General features: G+C 40.5%; 1 protein-coding gene across 1 annotated transcript in view; it reads right to left on the minus strand.

The window, feature by feature from the left end:
• The window catches only part of Nkain2 (sodium/potassium transporting ATPase interacting 2), a 588739-nt gene that overhangs the window by 24409 nt on the left and 549480 nt on the right, over positions 1-14850 (minus strand). The gene's annotated exons all lie outside the window — the stretch shown is intronic.

Here is a 14850-nt window from a genome sequence, read left to right on the forward strand (position 1 = left end):
AATGTGAACCTCTAAAGAACTTCAGCTAAGTCGTTTGGCATCTAAGCCTCAAGATTGAAAGGCTCTGTACCCTTTCATATCTGTCATATTTAATTAAATTCTTAGCTCCGATAGGAGGACAAGAGATAATTTACTGATAAGTGTCTTTTAGCAGAAGCAACCCAAGTGTGTTAAATTTTATGTTTTGTTATTATACAAAGCAGTGATTTTCATTATGAGATTGTTTTTTCACACAAATTAATCCTTATATTCTGCTCTTTTGTACATTTCCAATGTACTTTATCATCGCTTTTCATTTGTCTATTTTCTTTTCTCCTTACAGTCTCCCTTCTGATTTATATATACATATATGTATATATATTTCTATAATTATATATGTAATTTTAGATTCTGTATGTAAATAAGAGACAATATGAGATATTTTGTTTCTCCCCTTTTTCCTTTTCTCTGTAAACATCTTCCCTCTTCCCTCACTATGCCTTTTCTACTTTTGTGTCTTAAGTATGTTTATACATGTTCATGTAAATACACATTTAAATCTAGATTTTGCATGATAGGAATCATGCAGTATTTATCTTTCTCAGTATCTTTTAAGAAAATTGACTTGACTTATTTATCTTCAAGTTCACCTACTTTCTTGCAAATGGCATGATTTCATTCTTCTTTATTGCTGAATAAAATTATGTTGTGTATATATATCATATTTTCTCGATCCATCTGTCTATGGATGGACATCTAGGCTGAATCCTTATCTTGCCTCTTGTGAGTAATGTAGCAGTCAACATGGATGCGTATGTACAATAAAAGTATGTTCTCAAAATGGTGGTCATGGTTACAGTTCAGTCAGGATTTGGTCTAAGTGAGTGCTGACCCCTGTGAATGAAAGCCTCAGAAAGGAAGTTGCATCTAGATGTGAATGAAACCTCCTGAAAGTATTCAGTGTCTGCAGAGACTGATTGGATGATTAGAATTTCAGTGTTGTGGAGAGATTGGGATGCTGCAGGTCCAGAAGCTAATTACCTTATATGGGGCTAAGTTTTGGCCCTGCAGAACAGCTATTCACCTCCTCCTCCATCAGAACTAACATCTTGTGCCAACAGGTAACCTCTCAGAATCTATTGGCTTAGCAGACAACTGTCTTCTACCAGTGCAAAACCTAAAGGTGCCATTGAATAACCTCTTGAGCTTAAAGGAAAACTTCCCCTGTTTCGGTGAACCTACCTCTCTGATGTACCTACCCACTAACGGGTTTTAAACTTGCCTTGAATTACGACTTTCTCTGTTCTATAAAACTATAAAGCCTTTTTGAAATTGCTTAGATACAGCAGCACGGAATGCGGGGTAACCTAAATCTGTGTTCCTAGGTCGTAGTCACTCAAAATGGCTCCAGAATAAACTCTTAATCCCTTTAAGATGGGGGCTGTAGTTTTTCTGTTGACAGTTATGGCACTGAAACATGGGGTGTAGATAATGGCTCACTTTTTGCTAGAGGAATCACCTCAATGAATATCAGTGTCTGCATAGACCCCTTGAGTCCAGGACAGGAGTCATATCCACAGTGAATTGTTGCTGAGTTCTTCCTGGGCTGCAGACTCTTTTAGTTTGGTCAGTGGTCCATTTTGTTTGTTCTGGGCTGGCTAAGAAGGATCCGACTTTGATAGCCTTTTCATATGTTTTTAAAGTACTTTGTTTATGGTATCTGATTTGTTTCTTTGCTTTGAAAGTATTTTGGCCTGGGTATTTTGGTTTGGTTTATTCGGTTGCTTTCAGACCTCTAAAGATATTTTGGTCCGTATTTTGTTTGCTTTTGAAACTTTGAAGCATTTTTGGTTTGTTTGTTTTATTTGTCTTGGTTTTCATTGTCTTTGAAATGTATTGATTAATTATCGTTTGGCCTTTGTCTCCTGACATTACTCCTCAAATTCAGCATTTTGAGTTTTTCACTGTATATCCTGTGAACATGCCAAGACTCTAGCTTATGACTTTTGCGAGGACCAGATGATAAAGATGCTGAAGAGAGGAAGCACCTGTTCTTTCCCACCCCAAAATGTGGTGGTGTTGAGGGACACACCTCATGAGGTGCAGGCCTCAAAGGGAAACCCAATACACGTACTCTGTTCCTGGGTTAGAAGGAACTCTATTGGCTTTGCTTGGGAGACTTATGAGGGATTGGCCGCTCAAATTTTCAATCTCCACACATTACATGAATATGTAAGATGACCCCAAGACTCAGCGAGAGAAGAAGGTCTCATGGAAAAAGTTAAGAGAGTTGATCCCAAAAGCAGCACATAAAACTGACCCAAAGCACACATTCCATAGTTAGCATGGACATGAAACTTTTCAGGAGCAAAGGAAAACATATGTATATATATATATATAACACATTTTCAAAAAGGGAGAAAATACTTAGAGATGATCATCTTCAGGTTCTCTAACTGGCTTTATGTATGATAATCATTAACTTGCAAGTATTTGGGGAAAGGGTGAGATGCAGAGACCTGAACATTTACCAACCCCAAACTGGTTTATCTTGTGTCTGTAACAAAGTCCTAGGCAATGAAGTTACTCATTCATTTCTTTTTCTTGAAAAAGGCAAATCACAAACAGGTAGCCTGCTTTAATGAAAATGTAAACTATCCATTAACAAACAGAAAAACCTGAACAAATTATAATATATTAAATATATGAAATAGCACAAGGGCCATTAAAAAGCTTATTTTAGTTAAACAAATTGTAGTTATATTACTTCCCCCTTCCTCTTCTCCACTCATCTCCTCCCATACTCCCTCCCTCTCAAATTCTTGGCTTTTTATTTTTTAATTATTATATATACATATATGTATATATAATAAATACTTATATAGATACAACCTGATGAGTAAAAAAATAATGCTTTTAGGGATGACCACTTGGTTATCCAAAATCCACCATTTTTTGTTGCTGTGATGTCTAAATTTTGTTGAGACGAAGGAACCTCAATTGCAGGACTGACTCCATTAGATTGCCCCATGGGCATGTCTTGGGGGGCATTTTCGTGATTGCTAGTCGGTGTGGGAGGGCCTGCTATGGACAGTGCCATTCTTAGGCTGGTGGGACTGGGATGTAAAAGAAAGGTAGCTGAACACGAGTCTGCAAGCAAGCCAGCAAACAGCATTTCTCCATGATTTCTGCTTCAGTTCTTGCTTGAGTTCCTGCCCGTACTTCCCTCAGGGATGGACTGCTAACCCCGAAGGTAAGCCAAATAAACCCATCTTCTTCCCAAGCTGGTTTCAGTCAGGCCATTTACCCAGCTACAGAAAGCAAACTACAGTACAACTTTAAAAACTAACAATAAAAATGAAAAAAAAGTCACACTGTGATTTGATCATTTACATGGGATTATATTAACCCTTTCTCTCTTTTACTTACTAAGAGTCATGGGAAGGCTCTATTCTCTGAATGGTATGTCTCATCAGCGCATTATTCTTGGGACATGGGTCTGGGCCCGGCTAGTTAATGATCTGTGATGTTGTGTAAGTCCCGTGGGCACTGCCTGTAACTCTCCACTTTCCTTTCCACATTATGTTCCTAATCTATGTTTCCAAGTTTTACCAACTTATCGATGGTTTATCTCTTATTTCAGCCTTTAAGTACTTGTTGAATTATTTGCAAAGCAATTTTTTTCTCAGTCACAAACTTTCCTCTTGATTCCTACTTATCACTTCATTACTTTGAAATAAAAATCTAGGTAACAGGTATTGACAAATTCTGAGATTCAGGGCCAGTGTGTTTTTAAACTCCTCATTAAAGTGTCGCTGTTAGATTTTCAATTATTAAGTGGACTCTCTCCGAATGCAGCTAAGGACCTGCATCCTGCTTATCAGTGAGCTTATAATTGCACTCAGCTGCATTCTCTAACTACCAGGGGAGCGCCTTTGATCCAAAAGTAAATCCTGTTGCATTCTATTATAAAAGCCTGTTGATTAAGAGGAGTTTAGCTTTTAAATTGGTCACCTCTAAATACAAACGTTGATGTGCTTTTCCTCAGTTCATCAGATTCAAAAACTCTGCTGGCTTCCAATTTTCCTATACCTATATATTTCTAATTTATTCCTAACTTTCTACTAGCAATTCATAAAGTTTACCGGTAGTAGACAGTTTCAGAGTTTTTAATAATCTCTAATGTTTCCAATGCTGTGCATCTCTTAAATGCTACCTAAGCCACCATGGAGACTCACCCTGGGTTGCCAACTGACATTTATGATTGGGCAGCTTTCCACTGTGGAAGCTGTGCACATTTAAGCAGAACCATCCTACAACAAAGACAGTCAACCACTGAGATGATCAAAAATGTCTCCAGACATTGCCATATGTCCTTTTCAAAGGGCAAAATTGCCCTTGGTTAGAGCCACAATTTTAGATACAGTCCTAGCTTTAAGGAATTTGCCATCTTGTAGAATTTGTCATTTGAAGTAGATTTGAGGAGTAGCCAGGAGGGAAAAAAATCATACAGGTGACAAGCAGTACAGTTACTTTCATGTATTGGTTCATTAATCCCTGCAACTGTTCTTGGATTAATTTATATGGATTTTTGCAGAAGACAAGTAATAAAAGTTGCTTTTCTGGAGTGAGATCCTGAAGCAGGAAAGCTATGTCTGTGTTAGGGCAACCACCCATAGTTCTCCCTGATGGAAGTTTAGGAACCTCATCCTAGAGCAGTAGACATGGAAGTTGCGTAGGCAGATGAGCGTTCAATCAGCAGGGCTCTGTGTATCTAGTTGCTCTTGTTCTACACATGTAGGGGGCAGTCCTTGAGAACAGCAGAGTCGACATCCCTCCTGAAGTGATGCCCAGCGTTTTAAGGTGTTAGTGGTTTGCAGGGAAACAAAATAGTGTTTTCCCCCCTCTCCCGTCCCTTAACTCATTTCCACACTATGGCAACAGAGAGTGCTAATCCTCTACATTCTTCCCTTCTTACCTGACTCAGCCTGGCACCTAAAGCAATACACTCATTCTTTAAGAATAGATTAGTGTGTCAATCCCCTGAGAGATGGCAGGCCATTCCCAGAGCGGATTGTAGGCTGGCATGCTTGTGACAAATCTGAGAGACGCAGAAGGCTTTAAGAGAATATAGAGAGGAAAGGGCAAATGGGGCAACATTTTCTAAGAAGTGTTCAGAAAAGAACTGGGAAAGAAGAATTATGTTCAGAAAAAAGGGTCCAGCGCAGATGCATTCTGGTCATTTGAAGAAAAGCCACTGGGCATGAAGAAGAGGATAGCAGCTCATGTTATTGTTACAGGTCTGAGTTTCTGTAATTAAAATCAAATGGTTGGGGCTGGCGGGATGGCTCACTAGTTAAAAGCACTGGCTGCTCTCGCAGAGGATCTTGTATAGATTCTGAGCACCCATATGGTGGTTCACAGCTGTGGCTAACCTAGTTCCAGGGGATTGAACACCCTCTTCTGGCTTTCACAGGCACTAGGCATGAATGCTGCACACAAATATATGTGAAGGCATACACACAAAATAGGAATGAGCAAATCTTAGTCCAATGCCGGTTCTCTGATTGGTGGTTCAGTCTCTGTGAGCCCCTATGAGCCCAGGTTAGTTGGTTCTGTGGTTTTTCCTTATGGTGTCCTTGACCACACTGGCTCTTAAATCCTTCTTCTTCTTCCACAGGATTTCCCAAGCTCTGCTGAGTATTTGGCTTTGTGTCTATATATTTGCTTCCATCAATTGATGAATGAAGGCTCTCTGATGATAGTTGGGCTAGGCAGAGTACAGCAGAGTACCATTAGGAATCATTTTATTGTTCCACCCCACCCCCCGCTTGCCAGCAATGTTTGGTTCTATCCTAGGTCTGTGGGCTATCCCCACTCTGGGTCCTGGTCCTCAGGGGTGAGCTTCCTCTCAGGGTATGGCTCCCCAGCTGGTCCAGTCATTGGCTGGTCACCCCCACAATTTCCATGCCATCCTTACCCCAGCACATCTTGTAGGCAGGGCAAATTGTAGGTCGAAGAGTTTGCGGCTGGGTTGGTGTCTCAATCTCTCTACTGAAAGGCTCTCCTGGTAATAGGAGATGGTAGGTTCAGGCTCCATATCCCCTACTGAGTCTTAACTAGGGTCACCCTCACAGATTCCTGGCACTTTCCCTTGTTCTAGGTTTCTAGCTCATCCCAGAGACACCCCAGATCCAAGTTGTATCTCTCAGTACTTTTTTCCTCCATCCTCCCCCAACCCAGTCCCTCCAGTTCTGCACATTGTCTTCTTGTGAGACTTCTAACAGTGACAATAGGGGCTGTCTCTGACAGTGTCGCCTGCTTAGTATGTGGTCTAGGCTGGCCTAGAGCTCCAGATCCTTCTGCCTAGCCAGTTGAATAGTAGAGTTTTGCCAAGTACTGCCATACTCAGACCATACTAGTTGTTACATGATAAAATTACACAAATCTAGTGTAGACTACGGGTTGTTAGAGGCACAGAGGTAGGGGTTAAAAGGAAGTGGATATGACCATAAAAGGCTCATCTCACTGGTGGGATTCCTGTATTTATAGCCTATAGTATCAATAGGAATACTAATATCCAAACTGCAATCCCCTCTTTCTTATTTCTAGAATACAAGGTATTAGGTTTCATTATGGCATCTTTCAAAATTTGTTTGTGCCAATTGTTTCCTCTTATTCTCCCCTCTTTCCCCTTCTACTTAAATTTTTGTTGCTATGACAAATACCTTGATAAAAAACAACTTAGGAGAAATGAAGGCAGAACTCAGGCAGCTAGTTATATCACATCTACAGTCAAGAGCAGGTAGAAAAATAAATATGTCTTTGCTTGCTTGTTTGACTTTAGCTAGAGTTCTCCCCAGTTATTCAGGAGCCTCTGTCTAGGGAATGGAGCTGCCCACATTGTCTGGACCTTTCTACATTAATTATCAATCAAAACAGTACCCTATAGACGTGCTCATAGGCTAGTCTGCTCTAGATAATTTTTCATTAAGAATATCCTCCCAAGTGGGGGGGAGAGTGTTAAAATTCTATTTCAATTAGTCAAATCTATTTAAAAAGATTTTCCTGGAAAAATGATATAAGTTGCTGGCTAAAACTAACCAGCTCTGTCTACCCCTTGTCAAATTGACTTGCAAACATGTCACTTGAAACTTAACTTTCCATCTTTTGTCCCCACAGTCTCATGTTAAAATAATAACATAAAAATAATAATATATCACACTAAATCTCTAAAGCTGTTAGGAACCCTTCACACATCGTCGTCATCTGATGTGTCACTGCTAATTGTCTCTGTGTCGTCGTTCTCAATTGTGGGTTTGAAAGTGCTGTTTTTCCAGGGTCCAAACAACTCCCCAAAGCCACCAAAGTCTTCAAAAGTTCCAATACTTCAGAAGTCCAAAATTCTGTGAAAATTCATAATCTCTTAACTGTGGCCTCCCACAGTATTATAAAAAAGCCACATACTTAAGCCTTGTTCTTCAAAGAGAGAAAACCTAGGGTGCATAAACAATCATACCAAAATGAAACTAAAATTTAGAAGTATAAATCAATGTTCAACATCTGAGACCCACTCTTAACCTAATTTTCTGGAGTCTAGAGGGCTTGGGCATCCCTGTCTTTCCAATTTTGCCATCTGCAGAAGATGTAGCTTTCCTTCTAGTCCAGCTTCAACCCACATTTGTCCCTATCTTTGGAGGGCACTCCAGTGGTTCAATCATCTCCAAAACCCTGGCATCCCAATTGCAGCCAAGGCTTTACCATCAGTCTCTCTGCAGGGGTTCGACCCTGCCACAAGGTGCCATGCCACTGCCAGTCTCTATGACACTCTCAGTGTTCCATTTTTTCATACTTTCAAGACTGCTACTGCTTGAAAGATTCTTAGAACATGACCAAGTTCTGCTTCCAGCCCAAGCTGCAGTCAGATCCCCTTGAACCAGTTTCTGTGTGCTGGCTTTTAAGAAAGACTCTCCTACTGCTCCGGTGAAGCAAGATTTCACCTCAGTGGTGTTGAACTCCTATCAGGCACAGCTGACTTTTCAGCCTCAGCTTGATCAACACACAGAGATTCTCTGGCAATATATCACACAAATGGCTCCTGGCCTAGTTCTTGCTAAAGTCCCTGTTTGCCTCTGAAACACCATGGGCTGAATCTTCCATGAGCACATTTCAGTGTTCTCTCCTCCCAAGGATCCACTAATGGCACATTAAGCTCTGCCCAAGGCACTCAGTGGATTTTTCAGCCCAGAGCTCCAAAATCTCTACATTTCCCCTCCAAATAATATGGTGAATTCCATCAAAGAATAACCCCATTTCCTGTTGTGAAATATTTGTTTACACTGTGTAAAGATGTATCACTATGACTGATTTAATAAAGAGATGAATGGCTGTTAGGTAGGCAGGAGAGATAGGTGGGACTTCTGGGAAAAAGAGAGGAACTTGGGATGACTCTAGGTGTGGGAGAGAGATGCATGGAGGCACAGAAAGAGCTGGACAGATAGAATGGGAGAGAGGCAAAAGCCCCATGGTAGAACGCAGATTAATAAAAATATGGGTTAATTTAAGTTATATGAGCTAGTGGGTCTTAGCCTAAGCTAAGACCAAGCTTTTACAATTAATAATAAGCCTTCCTGTCATTTATTTGGAAGCTACTGGTTCAAAGAAAAGTACTGCTATAATTTCCTAAGTACCAATTTCTGTTCTAGTTACATTTTTGTTTGTCTGTTGTTGTTATCATAATAAAATACCCTGACCAAAAGCCACTTAGGGAAGAAAAGGTTTTATCTAGTTTACACTTCTAGGTCCCTCAGTGAGGAGAAGTTAAGGCAGAAACTCAAATAACCTTATGTTAACCACAGTAAATAGCAGAGAGAAATGAATGTGTGCTTGCTTGTGTGCTCTCAGCTAGCTTTCTCTCCTTTTATACAGTTCTGGATTCCCTTGCTGAGGGAATGGGGTCTTCCACAGTGGGATGGGTCTCCCTAAATCATTGGTTCTCAAGCTTCCCAATGCCGCTACTCTTTAATACAGTTCCTCATGATGTGCCAATCCACAACCATAAAATTATTTTCACTGTTACTTCATAACTGCAATTTTGCTACTGTTATGAATCGCAATGTAAATATATTTTTAGAGGTAGAGGTTTGGCAAAGGCGTTGCGGCCCACAGTTTGAGAACCACTGCTTTAAATTCATGCAGCGTCAAGACAACTAGGCACAGACATGCCCACAGCCCAACCTGATCTAGAGAATTAATCATTAAAACTCCCCTTCCACATCAACTGTCAAGTACCCTCCTTGTATTCCTACACCCTCAGTAGCCTTACGTGTCTTCTTTCACTCTCCCCCATCTTTCCTAACAACACTTGTTCTCCTTTTTGGATATTCCATCTGGTTTTATAACCTATGGCTACTCTCACACTCCTTGTCTACTATATATAAACATCCAAAGTAAAGGTCCGCACATTAGGGATGTCATGCAATTTTTATTTTGCTGAGCTGGGGTATCATTAAATTTAATGCTTTCCCTATCTGTTCCTTTACATGCAAATATCGTTTTTCTTTATAACTAAGTAAAACTATATTGTGTGTAGACTACATTTTTTATCCCACTCATTTGGGTGATGGACAGCTAGGGTGAAGCTTTTCCTTGCCTTTGTGAATAGAGCAACAATAATAGGGGTCCTCTGAGTCGGTTCTCAGAGTGGAATACGCGAGTCATGGAGTAGCTTTCTCTGTAAGCTTTTAGAGACCTCCATGCTGTTTTCCACAAGTGCTGTACTAGCTCACGTGTGGAACATGTTACTGCTAAGGGAAAACCATGAAGGTGATACAGGGTTTTTCATGTTATCTTTTATGATTGTATTCTATCTCATAATAAAAAATTTAATATAAAGCAGTGTACTTTAGGGTTTTAAAACTTCTGCTTAAAAACCTTTTATAGTATGTTTTTAAAATTTTAGATATATTTAGGCAAACTACTGTACTTGCTTTTCAAAATACAAAGTCATTTAATGTAAGGACTTTAGGCTAATATGGAACTCCACAAGGGTTTCTGATACTTGTATAATATCGAGCCATCATTCAGCTTTCTCTTTTGACTGTGGGAGTGGGTGGAGGTGGTGGCTTTATTTTGTGCATAACTTTATTATGTGCAGTTATCTCATATTCTAAAAGATCTAGGATTGTGTTTTAACCAAATTAGTCCTTTTCTAGTCTGAATTCATAGTTTTCCTACTCTGAGACTATAATTTTTATAGTGGGAATTAGAACATAAGGATATTATACACTCCCAGACTACACTTTAACATTGTTGATGATTTTTACCCACTTTTTCCAAAACTCATATTCCATTTACATAACTCTAGATTTCTTCAGCAAAAATTTCTAATGATTATATTGATGTTATTAATAAGGAGCCTTAAAAGAGGTATTTCACTGTGTGGGCTGGTATGCCATCTTGGCTGTCCATCAGATGATTCTTATTTCACACTATTTGACTGGTTGGACCATTATATGGCAGATTTTCTTGCTCTGAATAATCCAGGAACAGTAATCAGCCTACAGTCATTCATGAAAGATTGCCTTTAGGGCTATTATGAATTTCACAGCTCTCCTGGTTCTAAAAAGATTCTTCATCTATCAAAAACATATCTTAATAACAGCTTTTTGGCATTGTTCTGCATCACCAAACATGTCTGTATTTAACGCATTTAAAAAGATTAGATAAAAATAGACATAGTTGTGAACTTGTATTATCTACTGAGGGGTGAGAAATGGACTGAACCAAATGCTCACAGTGCCTTAGCTGATCATGTCTATTACAGCTTGTTCTCTGGAGCCTGGTCAATGTCTTCTGTCCAATCTTATTGAAAATATAACCAATTTCAAATGGGTCTTATGTATTACCAGTAAAGTGAAAAGCGAAGGGGATATTCGGACAGCATGAAAGATGGCTGATAAAAGTTAAATGTCATCATGGTGAAATTTCTCTCAGAGTTGAAATATCAGATTAATTTTTAAAAAATTACATTGAGAGAGCAGTAGTTCAACTACCCAATGTACCTGCTTTTGGGAGATGGTGAAAGAAAAGGACAATGTGTTGCCAAACAAGTCCTATTCCAAAGCCATTCATTGAAAATAAATGGAAAATGTAAACATCTACTAATACAACAACACTATTGCAACGATAAAGCCAAGTTTACTGTTGTACATTTGAAATGCATAGTAGAATCCCTGGTTGGCTTCTGAGGGATGATTTGATGTAGGAAGCACAATTTTAAAACATCAAGGGAAGTGTAAACAGTCAATAGTATCATACAGACGGGGAAAATTAGCACATAATGAAGTTTCTGAGAGGTGAGGGGTACAAGTTGACATTATTGTATCTCAGAGATAATAGTAAAACTTACAGCAAAATTTCTAGAGCAAAAAGTAAGGTATTTACAAAACTTAGGTTAGCTCATGTTAGGTAGTCTATCATTTACAGACAAGGCTAAAATGACCAGTGTTTTCACAGAGTGTAATGTTCTACGGATGACAATATTCGGGCGAATTCTAACAAGAGGAGGCTAGAGGATTATTTGTATTAGAATATCAGATGCCAAAGTAACTTGTATTAGGTCTGTATGTACCTTTGGGGAAAGAAAGTGCTAAGACTGTATTAACATTTCTGCTGCATTTGAGAAGCAAGGTATTATGAGTGAAGGAGCAGGTGGAGTACCTGTAACTTCAGAGTCCAGAAGTAATTTTCAAAAAATTGCCAAAAGCAGGGCCTGGTGGCACACACCTTTAACCCCAGCTCTTAGGAGAGGCAGAATCAGGCAGATCTCTGTGAATTTGAGCCCATTCTGGTCTACAGAGCAAATTCTAGGACAACCAGGACTGTTAAACAGAGAAACCCAGTCTGGAAACCCCTCTCTCTTCCCCTTGACAAAAAAATCAAAGGGAACTGTTCGTGAGATGACACCACGTTAGCAGCACAAAGATATCATCCTATCTCCCACTTACTTAAAGACACAGGCTTTAAAAAGAACAAGACAGAAATCAGGTATAAACTGGAAGGCAATTTGAACAGGTATGGTTTAGGTATCTCACCTTAAGCCCAATTTGGTTGACATTTTACAACTTTGGAGGAAGAATAGTGATCTCCTGATAAAATGTGGTGATTGTATGAAGGACTCTAACTGATTCTGGGACCTGCGTTATCTGAAGGGAATTACTGCATCTAGAAAAAGAGAGATGGACAACTCCCTTTTCTTCTGGGCTTGCCAGTAGATGCCATTTGTATAAATATGTTCCCGGTTGCTATAGTTAAAGTGACACACTTAACAGAAATGTGACTGTGATGTGAAGGGGAGGGAGACAGGAATATGGAGCTAAGAGCTCACGGTGTCCTCTTAGCAAACATTTGGATGGGGATGAAGATGATAGTGATGGAATTCACCACACAGACTAATATTTGATTGCTTCTTGAGAACACATGAAAATCCAGATCATTCTTGTGATTGCTTCAGACCTTTGAATATAAATAAGTACTCACAGTTACAGCACTAATTTAGGAATCAGAAACGTAAGATATATTCTTTGCAAACAAATTGTTAAACTAGCTGCTGTTTAAGAACAGCGTGAACACCTTTTGTCACATAGGTTAGTAAATATCGTGTTCTTTGTCTGTGTTAAGGGAACTTTAATGAAATGCAGCCAAGCTGAATGGTAAATAGAATAGAATAGGATATTTCATATGATCTTCGTAGCTATCTATTAAGCCTACAATTGTATGAGTATATTCATGAGGGGAGTGGTCTTTGTACAGACGGAAGTTGTTCCTTCCAGTTTCAGAGAGGACACTAAGTAGGTTAGGAATCCCGTCCCCCTCCCCCAGGAACTGTGACAGAAATCTATCTGTAATACACTTGTTGTCTGTCCCCTTTTTGACTACAGATTAATGTCCAGTTAGGAGCCCATTTGAGAAATGCAGGCTGGAAAGTAATGCTTATCGTCCGATAAGCTACAAGTCTGACCTCACCCTGTCTGGTCTATCATGTTTTGGCCTGACCAGCAGCATGTATGCATCTTGCTTTCCCATCCCAGGTTGTCTTTGCCCAGTCCAGCATTCTTGACCTAGGCTGGTTGGTAGAATGCAAGAACCTTCTAACATTACCCTACTCTAATACATTTTCATAGAAGCACTTCTTTGGACAGAATAGGAGGATCAGAGTAGGCATTAAATGGCAAACTCACAATTATAAAAAGCAAGCTATGAGTTAAATAAAATGGAGGTGATTTGTTAACGAAATGAAAATGTCAATAAGAATAGTCCTCCTTGGGAGCTCAGTCCGGTGCTCCAATGTGGGGCTCTGTCATTTTCTTCATCTATCGTCAGGTGGAGGTTCTATGGTGATATGCAAGAAATTCATCAGTATGGCTATAGGAACTGGCCTTTTCAGGCTCCCTCTCCTCAGCTGCCCAAGGAACTAACTGGGGGCGTCTCCCTGGAAACCTGGGAACCCCTCTAGGGTCAAGTCTCTTGACAACCCTCAGGTAGCTCCTTAAATTAAGATATATGCTTCCCTGCTCCCATATCCACCCTTCCTATATCCCAAGCATCCCATTCCTCCGAGCTCCCCCCATTCTCCCCTTCACATTTTTCTCTCCCCATCTTCCCTTGGCCCAGTCTCGCCCAACCCTCAAGTTCCCAATTTTGCCTGGCGATCGTGTCTACTTCCAATATCCAGGAGGATTACTATATCTCTTTTTGGAGCAGAAGGAGGGAGAACATGAGAAAGAAAGTCAGGACCGTGAGGGAACCTCCAGCTGGCGACAGATGGGGAAGGTGACTGAGCCCCGCACTGGAGCACTGGACTGAGCTCCCAAGGTCCTGATGAGGAGCAGAAGGAGCGAGAACATGAGAGAGAAAGTCAGGAACGTGAGGGCGGGGGCTGACTGAGAAGCAAAGGACATTGGCGCTGGGCTCTGATTCTTCTGCATGGACGGGCTCTGTGGGAGCCTTCTCAGCTTGGTCGATCACCTTCCTGGACCTGGGGGGAGTTGGGAGGACCTTGGACTTAGCATAGAGTGGGGAACCCTGATGGCTCCTTGGCCTTGAGAGGGAGGGAGAGGAGGTATGGGTGGAGGGAAGGGGAGGGAAGGGGGAGAAGGAGGGGCGGGAAGGGGGAGGAGGAGCGGAGGGAGGGGGAGGAGGAGGGAAGGAGATGGAAATTTTTAAATATAAAAAAAAATAAACCATGAGAAAGAAAAAAAAAGAATAGTCCTCCTGCTGTGCTAAGCAACAGAGCTAAAGATAAAAGATGGAGCTTGACATATACCAGAGAGAAAATGTACCTCAGGATAGAGTAAATATAAGTGTATTATTGGGGTTCTATAAACCCAGCTAGCAGAAACCCTACTGACACCTGTGGAATTCAGCTTTGTATTCTATAGAAAGGTTTTGCTCGGCTCTCAGTGAAGCTTTCTATGGGAGCAGACTGCTTGCTGCTTTGGAAGGCCAGGGAGGAAGAGTGAAAGTAAGCAGCAGCAAAGAAGAGCCCCAAGGCAGCAAGATGTGAGCTGGGGAAGACACAAATCTGAATTCCATTTTCTTTCAGGAAGTAATTTCAAAGGGCACAAAACTGACCTGAAGTGTCATTCAAAAGACCCATCAACTTACCGACAGGTCACTGTGCAACCTGGCTAGGTGGGTCACTGTGGAGTCAGAACCTTGCTCTGACTGGCGTTCATCACTCACTGTTTCTGAGTTCCCTTCCTCTCTTCCAGTCCTAGCCCCTATCTATCTATCTATCTATCTATCTATCTATCTATCTATCTATCTATCTATCTATCATCTTCCTTCCTTCCTTCCTCCCTCTCTCTT

The sequence above is a fragment of the Arvicola amphibius genome, chromosome 8 (assembly GCF_903992535.2).
Source record: "Arvicola amphibius chromosome 8, mArvAmp1.2, whole genome shotgun sequence".
NCBI classification, from domain to species: Eukaryota; Metazoa; Chordata; class Mammalia; order Rodentia; family Cricetidae; genus Arvicola; species Arvicola amphibius.